This window comes from Anas acuta, chromosome 3 (genome assembly GCF_963932015.1).
Source record: "Anas acuta chromosome 3, bAnaAcu1.1, whole genome shotgun sequence".
Lineage (NCBI taxonomy): Eukaryota > Metazoa > Chordata > Aves > Anseriformes > Anatidae > Anas > Anas acuta.
This window is the reverse complement of record NC_088981.1, coordinates 3,167,476-3,179,240: the sequence shown is the minus strand read 5'-3', so window position 1 is coordinate 3,179,240 and position 11,765 is coordinate 3,167,476.

Below are 11,765 nucleotides of genomic sequence, written 5' to 3'. Positions count from 1 at the left end.
TTTGATAGCCTTGTGTACATGGGAATTAAGCACAGAGCCATGGTGGACATTGTGTCAGCAGCACCGATCACGCCGACATGAAGCACTGCTTCTCTCCCACCACTGCGTATGTTGTCTGCCAACGTACCCTCACTAGAAAGTGTGAATGAAAAAATGGAAACGCTTGAGAAAGCAAGGCCATGAAACTCACTTGCATTTCATGCAGATGGCATCTTGCTTTCTGGATTTAACAGAATTTATCGTTGAGGCTGGTCTATCTTTGGATCTGTTAATTCATGTATTCATTCCTGCTCTTGGGCAGACAGTTCTGCTTTATCTCATGAAGTGCAAACCTTGGAGAGAGGGAGGGAGAAAGGGAGGGGGAAAGCTTGTCCATTAAAAAAAGCAGCACCTCCACATGTCTATGCTCTTTGGATCAATATTTGCATCAAAGTGGTTTAAATGTATGTGGCTCTAGGGCTGTCCATTCTTTCAACCTGACCTGCAGCATTGATTAGGGCTGGTATAAGGAAGGGAAAATAGCAAATCCGGTAAGATAAAATTAAAAAAAGCGAGGAATGTCACTGTGACTCCTGAGAAAGATGTACTTAAAGCGCTCACATCGTTTGTATGAACTCAGTAATCCCCTTAGTTAGAGACTGCCTCTCTTTGCCACCCACATGTGGCAGTTGTGGTTCATTTGATCTTATTTCCGAGGATAACAAAGAATACTTCAAATTTATTTGAACAAAGGTGAAACCTCCCTTTTTGGGATATGAGACTTATCTTGGTTCTTCTTAAATATTCACACTGGTTTGTAATTACAACTTCAATTTCTGCTTACATATCCTGATTTGTGGAAGGCTCAGAGTAAGTTTATGATGTGGATAAAAATTATCTTCTGCACGTTTTCTTCTTCCAGTAACACCGCAAGCCCTTTCTCGAACTCCGTTGGACATTATACATGCAGGGAGTGCGAGGCAATTTACACCCATAAGAGATCCTTATCTGAAGAGGAGCACAATTAAAGCGAAGCTGCAGGGCTGACCCTTGGATTTTTCCTGATTACAAGCTTTAGTTAACATTCTGGGTGAAGGAAACATTTGGTTCCCTTCCCTGTTTTGCTCCTTCTGTTGTTTTTTCTAAAGCGCCTTTCCAATTCATTTTGAAGTAATGGATTGAAAGCAATAAAAGAGGTCACCTGGCGAAATCCTGGCCCTACAGTGGTAGTTCAGGGACTTCACCGTGTCCCGGATTTCCCATGAAGAGTGGCCGCCTTTCTGTGGCTGCTGGCACTGGGCGGTGTCTCGTGGCAAGACCACAGCTTCCTTTTACTTTTAATGCATGTAGTGTCTTGTTTACAATTTGTGTTGCAGCTGATAAAATTGAAGAGGCAAGTTGCAGTCTTGGATCTGCATTTTTTTTTTTTTGCCTCTTTGGTCTCAAATGGACTTCTGGTATTGAATTCTCTGGATGTAGGATCAGCCTTTAAACTTTGACCTGCATGTGTGATAGCTTAGGCAACAGCTAATTTTGAAGCCCAAAAGATTTAAGATCAGCTTTTTTCTGAAACGACTTCAATTTCTGATAAAGAGAAACAGAAAAACAAAATGACAGAACACAGTATAATACATAAAACCGAGAGGGGAAAAAAAAATGACAGCTAAGAAATTTATCATGTAAACAAAGAAGTCCACCCTATTGAAGGGTATAAAATTGAATAAATAGAATGATCTCTCCTCCACACTCGGCAACAACTCTGCTGGCAAAGCACTTAGCACCTACTCAGATTAGGCTGCATGAATACAACAGTATTAAGTTAGCCTCACAAAAGAGGGCTTCCAGTATTAAGAGTGATCAAAGGATTTTAGCAAGGCAGGCTGGCCCACAACCATAAAGGTCCCCTAATAAAGTAGAACTGAGCAATTAATTTACTTGACAGAATGTGAGCAGATTGCAATTTCCTTGTATTTACTCGTTGTTCAGCGTTACGTGGCATTTTTTTGAACGTGTTTACCTGCAGAACTGATTGTGAGCCGGGCTCCAGAAGGATTTGATACCTGGTATTTTAAATTTGCGCTGTGTTTACAGCTAATTGGTCATCCCAGGCAGAGCAAGGAGGAGAAAATTAGCATGTCTGAGACATTTGCCCAAATGTTAAACCACTGCTGGCCCCATAAACCTCTCCTGCAGCAGTTGGCATTTATTGTCCGTTCCACTTGTCTCACTTCACCTGTCTCCTGGACATAATTTAGGGCACTACCTGCCAGTAGACCTGTCCTAAAACTAATATACAGCTACCCATAAAACAGCTCTGTTCTGACCTGGCGTCGGTTACCTCCTGTGCTTGTTGTCTAACCAAGTTTTATTATCCCTAAGGCCAGTGGCTCCTGCACAATGGCTTAGGATCTTGTGGCCATTGTGGCAAGCATGTCCTTGTACCATGTGCTTTATTTGTAAGGCAGACGGGTGTACATGCTGCACTTTGGGGGCCAGTGTGGGGAAATTACAGCCCTAGGTTATTCCTTCGGGCAGTGGCCTGGGCTGTTTCCTCCATGGCCTTTGGAAGCTGATGGTTCTAGCCAGGTTTTTGGTGCACCATGGAGCTAACGATATTTTTCCTGGTTACATTAAGTTATCAGCAGCCCAGCGAGAAGCTGAGATGGTGTCCACTGGAGATACTGAGGTGTTAATAGCCAGCCAGTTCTGAGGTATTTTCATCTGAAACTGAACTTCGTCGCTGTGCAGCATTTTTAATTCATGTTATTTGGCCACACACAGCAGGTGCAAGCACTTCTGTGGAAGAATGCACAGCAAGGAGGCTACAAACATAATAACCTCTATAATTTTATACAGGCTAGTTCACCAAAGTTCTCCTATGCGGCAAAGTACCAGCTTTCCTTACAGCAGTGCTAGGTTCTTATGAACTTACCTTTTAAAGGAAGCCCTGCTAATTTCCCTGTGTCCTTCCTCTCTTCTCTCCCTCTCTCCATTTTCCTTTCCAAATTCTTTTCTCTCTGACAGCCATGTGGAAAATGTAACATTCAGTTTTGCCTGCCAGGCAAAAAAAGCTTTGGGATTTTCTTCTGTAGCTTGTCCTGAGGAGTAACTGGGGGTAACTGCTTCTGTCTCTGAGTGCTGATCATGGAGAGTAAAGTGAAGGTGAGGGCAGTACTATTGCAATGAATTCATGCTTGATTTTTCAAGAGGCCGTATTTTCAGTCACCTACCTTATAACACCTCTTACAATTAGGTCACTTATGTAAAAATGGATGTGTTTCTAATGATAGTTTTTTTTTTCTAAGGTTATACAAGTTTTGTTGTTCTGGCTCTGATCCATTGCCATGCAAACGTGAGATTGCTTCGTGCGATACGTTCTTCAGTGCCATGTTCTGACGAGTTTGTGTCTTAAGCAATGGGTCTGTCCCACTTACAGTGCTAATTCAGCTCCCTGCTGTTGTGTGTTGAAGGATCTAAAGCCCTCATTACCTTTCCTTAAAGTACATCTAATTTTTATTAAACAATAAAAAGAAAACACTTTTTCCTCAGAAACCGTCCCTTACTTTTGGTGTAAGCATATAGCAAGCTTGATGCTCAGCAATATTGGTGTTTAAGAAATGCAAGAATAGAAAGCAAACTATTAGATAGTTTCGTTACAGAGCTACAGAATGTCCTGCAGCAGTGTGCAAAGCACCCCGTTTCCAGCTGGGGAAACAGCTTTTGGAAAGTTTTGTGTGTGTAGGCCAATTGTCCCTGCAGTCAGCAATCCTAAATGCGAATTCTGCTTTGTGCTGAATGAACAGGCGCATGAACAAATTAAAGTTACCTAGCACTGTTGTGACACAAACAAGAAGGGAAAGACTATAATCTGTTAGGACAGAACTATCTTCAGTTTGTTTTCCTCCTTTTTAAACAATTCTTGACTGAAGCTGACAACACACAACATGTCAGATTCTGAACTGGTTGAAGTGCTTTTTCCACCTCTGCTTCCACTGACCTGATACTTTTATATTCTTTACAATTAAGTGAAAATAAGGCAATTTCCTTTCTTTTTTGTTACCTGTTAAACATAATTCCTGTTGTTGATTGTTTTTCAGATGCGTAAGTTCATCAAAAGTAGGGGCAAGATTTCTTAAGAATCTAAAATAGTCCGCATAATGATCTCAGAAACAGAAAAAATCTCAAATTAAGGAGGAAAAAGTATAGGGAATTAAGGCATCAAATACTGCGAGGCCATATTAATAGTCACTCCATGTGCCTTGGGAAAGCAGCTATCCTATATACTCTGAAAAAAAGATGAAGCATACCTCAGTAAAATCTCACTCAGTTTATTTCAGCCCTCTTATAACATAGGAAATTTGACTGTAAATCTATCTAGGTAGGAGTATAGAAAAATAATAATTAAAACTGAATTTTCAAAATAATTTGTAAGAATTTGGGGTCGGTAATTCCACCAGGAATCAATGCCTGTTGTCACCTTCACATGCCCAAATTATGTGCCCTTAGGCTAGGAATTTTCAAAGAGACCTTAATCTTTCAGCAGCATGGTATACAAATAAAGATGTTTCTATAGCAATTCTAATTTCAGGAAAAGGACGGAATGCTAACTGAATGTGAGCAGAGTGCTGCAGGTATTAGGGTGATACGTGTTATCTAAGAGGTTGCTAGAATGTAATATGAGCTGTTTGCTCTGTATTTTTTTAGTTTATATATATATATATATATATCAAAATAGAGGGGGAAAAGCATGCCCATGTAACAAGTCTTCATTGACCTTACCAGTGCTTTTGATGCTGTTAGACTTCTAGCTCTGTAAAAATTGTTGGCACTATTTCCGAACTCCTGGATGTCCAGAAAAGTTTGTGAAATTATCCGTCATCTGCACAACGGTGTGCTGGATGGAGGCTGTGGCTGGCACTCTGTTGGATCCATTTGTAATAGCAAAAGGAGTCAAGCAAAGGTATATTTTGGCACAGACTGCTCTTTGGACTGTTCTTTGTAGTAATGATTGATGATGCCACTAGAGACATGATGCCAGGAATATTTATTAAATTTTGAACATCTGGCAAGCTCTTTAACCTGAGCAGATTGAAGGCCTCCACAGCACTGAAGGAGAAGGTTATATGTGAACTTCTTTGCGCAGGTGGTTCTGCTTTCGTTGCACACACTATAGAAGACCTCTAGTTCACGACCAACAAATTTGCTGTGGCAGCTAAAGTCTACAGATTTATCGCCAGTCGGAAGAAAAGCAAGGTTATGCTCCAGTCCAGAGCCAGAAAAGCATATGCAAGATACGGTATCAGAATCAACATACCAGTGTGGGTAATGGATTTCATTTATTTTTTAAGAGATTATCAGAAGTCTAAGAAATCACATGCTGAATTAAAAATGCATGTTTTGCATGTGAGATTGCATCATAAATTGACACCTGCATGGGATCCCACAGAATACCAGAGTTAGTGTTTATTTTGCTGTAGTAATTTACACATTAGTCTGTGGCTGTGAAATATGGACAAGTCATTGCTGGCGCATCAAAGAGCTGGAAAAATTCCATCAACAGCACCTTCAAGCTATTATGCATATCAAGCTGTAGGATAAGAATCAGAAATAACAAGATTTTGCAAAGAGATTGCACAAACAGTATTGAAGCAATCATTATAAAAGCATTATTTTACTGGACTGGACATGTCCTCCCTGTTTAGGACATAAAGCTCCCACAGTATATGTTGCATAGTAAATTTACAACAGGCAGCAAGCAGATGAGAAGTCAGAGAAAAGGAGAGGCATTTGTCCAGAAAAATTCGCTCCCTGGTTGCTGCACAGATGCCATCATTTGGGAAACTCAGCATCAGCTATTAATATAGAGTACTACAGTATGAAGTGAGACATGTTGGTCAATGGAGCCGAAAAATAATTCACAACTGAGAACTTGTGAATAATTCTGCCCTTGCTGAACATCTGCAATTGAATCAGGGTATCTGTATGCAGTTGTACTAAAATCAGTTTTGGAAGAAACCAAATCGTAGTTGAGGAGTGATTTAGGCATCATTCTCTCCATGACCACGGGAAGACTTAAGTTGTGCTTCAGGAAACAGTTGCAGAGAGCGATGTTAGAGACTTGTTGCTGCTGCTCCCTGCCCAGCCTGTGGGCTTACCTACGTGCTAGGTCGCTGGCCAGTGTAGCTCTCCTAGTGGAGTGGAGGTGGGTTGAGAGTGAATTGGGCTGATGGAGAAGAAACCCTCACGCGGTGCTGAACAAGCGCTGCAGTGGCTGAAAAGAGAAGGCACGAGCTCAGCTTCCTATCTGGAAATGCTGCAGATGATTGAGTCCTGCTCCAGTAAAAAATGCATTTTAATTTCCACAGCTCTCCAAGAAGGCATCAGTTCATAGGCAATGGGTAGCTGCAGTCAGTGACTTCTGGGATCCCGCCGTGGAGCACGCAGGGGACTGGGCTGCAGGCTTTGAGATGTGCAAGCTTCCTGTGGATCAGGATTGCTTCTCATTTCCCTTGGTTTAGGGAATGCTGCAAGAGGCACGCTTCTGCACAGGCCTCCCCAGCAAACAAAGGGACAGACGTTCATGGGTGTTGTTCCCTCCTGCTTCCTTAATATGCAAGCTTATAATGAAAAGGAGATTGGAGGGAAGGAAATAATCAGATCAACTGCTGTCATTTACATTTAATTGCTGCGCCTGCCATTGCAGCACTAAGCATTGAAATGTGCTCAAGAAAGTCTGAGAAATGTTGCATTTGGTTCTGTAGCTGCTCTTTAAACAAGAGTTATTCAAATAAGAGCCTAAGATGGCAGGCACTCCAGAGCAGTTGCTCTGCTAAGCAGGTCAAAGGAGGAGCACAAAGCACATCTCAGATCTTGGGAGGTGTCTGTAATAAATGTAAACAAGCCAATTAGACTATATTGTTTGCTGAAATGAAACTTCAAAACCAGGGGTGGTTGTACGCAGCCTATAGGAAATGAAGTGAAAGCGATTCAGTGTGTGTAAAATTGATAGGCAGGGTTTTATCGCGCTCTCCTTTTTATCTAAAGCATCCGAAATTCAGTAAATATATTCACTTGCTCTACTTCTGAGAGTAATTTTTCATCAGATTTTCAGTAATTGGATATCACATATTTTATGGTCTTATTCCATGTAGCCAAAAAAGAGTAAAATGATAAACTGAATTACTTTAGGCTGGCCAGTTTTTATGGGGAAGGAAGATAGACGGGATGCTGTAGGAGTAATCCTCCAGACCTAGAATGTTTGAAAACTTTCAGGCTAGTAAAAGGCCCCGTCATTGGCATGCAGTATTTCATCTCTGCAACGAGATACTGTTTACTGAAAGAAAGGAGGGGGGGAATCAACAGTGTTTTATTGTAAAACCTGTCTAGATTTTTAATGAAATATTGGAGGGAGGAAATACTTTTTCCTGGCAAGACCTCAAGGGTACTTTTCTTAATTTCTCAGTTCATTTTATTCTCTTATCTAAAGTATGTAAAAGGGTTTCTGTATTCCCGTTATGAAAATGTGAATATTTTATACCACAAAAGAGAACCTTTTTTTTTATTATTCCTTTTTTTTTTTTTTCCTTTTTGGTAAAATATTCTTTCAGAAGAAACACAATCGATGTAGTCAGAGCTAACAAGCAGATGGATGTATTTGAATGCCATTATCTTATGTACAATGATATTATCTCTTTCATGAAAAATTCAGCAGTTTGGGCTGCTTTAGTCAAGGAGAAGGAGGAAGTAGGAAAGAAAAAATAGTGAGAAAAACATGATCAGACTTGGAATCCCTGAGGGGGTCACATTGCATCATTTAGCAGGAGAATAAGCAATGCAGAAGGAGCAAAGTTGGTGGAGCTGCTGTCTGCTCTCCTTATGGCGTTCTTGGCTCTGAGCTCTCTTCAAGCCCTGCAGCTGTAGGTGGGCAGCTCTTGGGCCTGCTAAAGCATCACACCATGACATTTTTATCATCAGTCTAGGAGAAGAAAATAAATTTGCTAACAGAATATAGTTGGCAGGCTAATACTGCCTTGTCACATTCCAGACATCTCCAGGTCTGGCCTGAGCTAGAGGAAACAAGAGTGAGGGCCAAGAAGTTCATGATGGACATGTTATATAAAGAACAGAAATGCATTTGGGGGAAGAAAAAAAAAGGGGGGGGAAGGTGAGGGTTTTCTATACTAGTAATCAGGTATTCCTTGTGATTTCAGAAATGGGAGCACTTGTGCATGTCAAATATTAGCACTTGGAGCTGGAAGGCTCTGTTTCTGTAAAAGCTATCCTCAATTCTCGCTGACTTTGGAGAAATATTTGATTTCCTTTTAGTGAGGGGGGGGAACAAACAAAAAAAACTTATATACTGTCAAGGCATAGGGTCTGGCCCTATATTTAGGTATCCTGCTATATCCAGCAGCTGATCAAAGTCATGTAACTTGTATGCAAAAGATTAGGTTTTGCTCTCCCTGGGAGTGGTGTGCCAGAACAGTTCCCACTGCGGGAATTGGGTACTTGTGGCATTTTCTGCTACACGAGCTGCTTATCTGCCACATTCTCCACGGTGGTTAAACAGGAAGAGGGAGTAGAGAAGCTCTGCCTTTTGCTGCACATTTTTAATGGTGAAAACGGGCTGGAAAAAAATCAAGTTCTCGCCAGGTAACGTTGGAGTTGAACCATGTCAAGAATGGACATTTCATACAAGGCGTTGCAGCAGGACAGCATGTATCAGTCACTCAGCTGGGTGGCTGAGTGGTGTCAAGCATTTGGAGGGCTGGAAGAACACAGACTGGTGGGGAGCTTCATATTGGCAAAATGACACCTGGTATAAGGGTCACTGTGCTCTTCTAAGCTGTGCTCCTGCGAACTTAGGGTATGAGATGGTTCACACCAGAAGGCAGATGCGTGGATTAAATTCATTTTTACTTGCCTACCAGGAGAGTGCTGCTTGTGTCTGGGTGAAAGCATGGGGTTCATGAGTGATGGGGTCTGTACTGCAGAAGCATCATCTTGCAGAGGGTCTGTGTTCTGCAGGGCACCCGCCCCGACCCAACAACATTTGGGGTAGGGCTGAATTTTGTTTAGTTTACGTTATAGAAAAGTTCAGAAAAATGAGTAACTGAAGAAAAGGTATTATGCAAACAATGCAACTTCTTTGGGGTTCTGGACGTGGCATGGAATGTCTTAATGATGAATGTTTGGGAAAATAGTTCTCATAAGCGACCAAACAGATTGACGGCACGTTTCCGTAGCTCAGGTTGTGGGGAGACATGTAAACCCAAATCAGACCTTCAGAAGTCCTTGCCCAATACGTGATGTTTATACCCAGTCCAGCTGCCTTTTCTTTTTTTTTATTTTTTTTTCCAGACATAGTACACGATTAGAGCATGTAAGAGTAAGATTTACTTTGGTGTAAGGTCTTGAATGTCACTGAGATGTTCTGCTAAGCTAGAGTTGTTTATCTTTCTTTGAATTTCAGTTAAAACCTTACATCAGGTTTAAGTATAACGGTTTTCTTAAACCTTAAAATTATTACGTCTAATTGGGGATGTTTTTTGTTTTTCCCCCCCTCAAAATGATGAGTTACTCAATTCCTGCGGCATGTCCCTTTAGAAAAATAAAACTGGTAGGAAAACATTCAGGTCACTCCTGTAAAAATACCCTCCCTCCCCCCCTCCCCTTTTTTTTCTTTTTGATGAAATGAAGTTTGTTGAAAGTGCTGGCATTTGGTGGACTGAAAGAAAAAGTAGGACTGAAAAAATATTTAATCTAAGTTGTAAAGGAGCTTGGAACCACACCACAAGCATCATAATTAACTTTAATAATTATAAATGTAAATGCAGACAAGCCACAAGGTTTTAATGGTGTGCCACATGCTTCTGCTAATTATTTTAGAGTTTGGACACATTCAGTGCCAGCTAATTATAAACCCTGCTATGGAAATCATCTGTTTATATTAGACTTATTGATCTCTAGTGTTTAAGCAATATGAAAAGGGAAATCTACAATGCTGTACCATCTGCTTTGTATTCCTAATTGCTTTTAAAGAATCAAATATATAAATAGTCAGCTTTTTATATGTTGGGCTTCAAACTCATTCAGGAAACATGTTTTGCAAATCTAAGTGAACAAGAAAAAGATGGAGTATTAATTTATTCTCTCTTCCCCTCCAACTTTCTCCATCCTTGTGTCTCTGCAGTTCAGCGACCTCAGCACGGGAGCAGAAAACCTGTGTGTCCCAGAAGTCCCACATATTGGTCAAGCCAGCTGAGAAGCTATACAGTTTATCATTTACATCTTTTAATTGCACATTTTCTTTTACTCCTTGCCATCAAACGCACCTTATGGTCATGAACATTTCTTGTTATTCCACTTAATGGATACACAGGAAGAGGGGAAGGGAAATTAATGTTCAAACTAACGATCACCTCCTCTGGGAAGTATTTGGCTTTATGACAGATTAAGCCTATTGGGCTATATGACAGGCATTTGTTTGGGGGGAGATTCAGGCCTTGGATTATTTTTTTGGTTATGAGTACAACCATTAAATATTTCTGCTATTTCACAGTAATTTCATATCATTGCTGATTTTCATGCTGGATAAAATAGTTCTTTGCCCGCTTAGCAAAGTCACACTTTGTCACTTTTACTTGGACGGTCTCTTTTGTTAGGTACTTACTAAACTTTGGTCCTTTCAAATTCTGTTAATAAAAAGATGAGTCCTGCTCGGTGTTTGCAGGACTCCTGGCAGGTGCATCTTCCCCAGACCCATTTCACAGGTTGAGGAGGAAGGAGCAGAGCTGAAGGGATTTGTGTTGGTATTCCCAACTCTCCAGCTCTTTCTGATGTCTTATCCCTTAGACTTTTTGTTCTGCTTTCACAATTAATTTCTCCAGTGTTCCATGCACAAAAATAAATAATAAATAAATAAATATTTTCCTTTTTTCAGAAGTTCTAGCTTAGCCTAATCGTTTTGTTGTCCTGAGAGGGGGTGGCTTGTTATGGGGCTCAGCACTCAGGGTACGCAGTGAGGTTACTTCTGGAGGAATCCTGCCGTGTATGCCAGGAGAGTGAAGGTTCAGAAGCGTGTCCGGTGTGAATTGTCACCACGCTGTAACTTCTGAAGCCTGAGATGTTTTATGACAATATGCATAGGACAGGAGAGCGCCCAAAGAATTGCCGTCTTTTTGACAAATTGAGAAACTGGGCCAGATCCCCAGCTAGTGTCAGTTGTAGTAGCTCCGCTGAAATGCGTGGAGCTGTGCCAGGCTGCACCAGCTGGGAGCCTGGCAATAGCCGTTTAAAATTAAACAAGTTAATGCACTTGACTGCTGCAGTTAAGAGGTCCTGGACCTCTGCTGCTTCGCCTATTGGGAAGTTGTTCACGCCTGCCTGGGCAGCTCACTGCCGTTGCATCCCCGTTTCACAGCCTTGCTTTGGGCGAGGGGTAGACGGTGATGATGGGGCTTGGTGGAAGAGAACTGGTCTTTAAAGATGCACCAAGTGTTTGTGGGTGCGGATTGCTCCTTTGCTTTTCTGAGCTGACATTGTTCTGTTCCCGTTTGTTAGATTGCTCTGCTTAGCCTGGCACTTCGGAAGAAAAGTCTGTCACATATGGCTTTATGCTTATCCTTTTCTAGTGCACATGCACACCCTTATTTTAATCTGTCTGCATGTACATTAGTAGTGCAGGCTTCTATTATTGTCTGAGTTTATTATAATTAGGGCTCCTGCTTTTCTGCAATTCAGCAGGGACAGAAATGCAGCTTCAGTTTTCTATTGCTCTAAAATTC